Genomic DNA, 633 nt, shown 5'->3' with positions numbered 1-633 from the left:
GATCCTGAGAACACTGGCAAGAAGGAATTTGCTTGTTGTTTCAGGGATCCACACCCTTCAGCAACGTGACTGTACCTTTGACCCAGGATGGGTGGAGGAACCGGGTCCTACTGGGTAAGGAAACTGTTCCTTTAACATTGAGAATCATGGGTTAGCCAGTTAACCCATTTGGTTAGAGGTCGGTGTTATAACACTCAAGTCAAAAGTTCAGATCGCCATACCGTACGAGCGAGCTGCCGAAAAAAAAGAAAAAAAAAATTGAGAATCACCTCAATTCTGAAAATCTGGCACTTTCTTTCTAGTGTGTAGAGATCTCTTATTGCTGTGATGCACCAGAGGGATAGTGTTTACTCCTCCTTGTTCCCCAGTGGAAAGCTTCTGCATGGCTAGTCAACAAATAGGCACTTTTCCTTTGCTTCCCCCAAGGCTACAGCTCACCATTCTCTCCTTTCCCAGGAGGGCTGGGGCAACCCACAGGTTACTTCCTCCATTTGTTGCTTTGCCCCCCATGGATTTGTCACCCCACTTCCCCTGGGTGATGGAGCCAGAAAGGATTACTCAAAGCCCATCTCTTCTAAGCAGTGAGAAACTCCGAAGTGGTTAACTTTCCCAGAACCCTCAAGGGAGAGGCAT

The sequence above is a fragment of the Galeopterus variegatus genome, unplaced genomic scaffold, assembly GCF_000696425.1.
Source record: "Galeopterus variegatus unplaced genomic scaffold, G_variegatus-3.0.2 Scaffold24619, whole genome shotgun sequence".
NCBI lineage: Eukaryota > Metazoa > Chordata > Mammalia > Dermoptera > Cynocephalidae > Galeopterus > Galeopterus variegatus.
Note: the sequence above shows the minus strand (reverse complement) of the source record.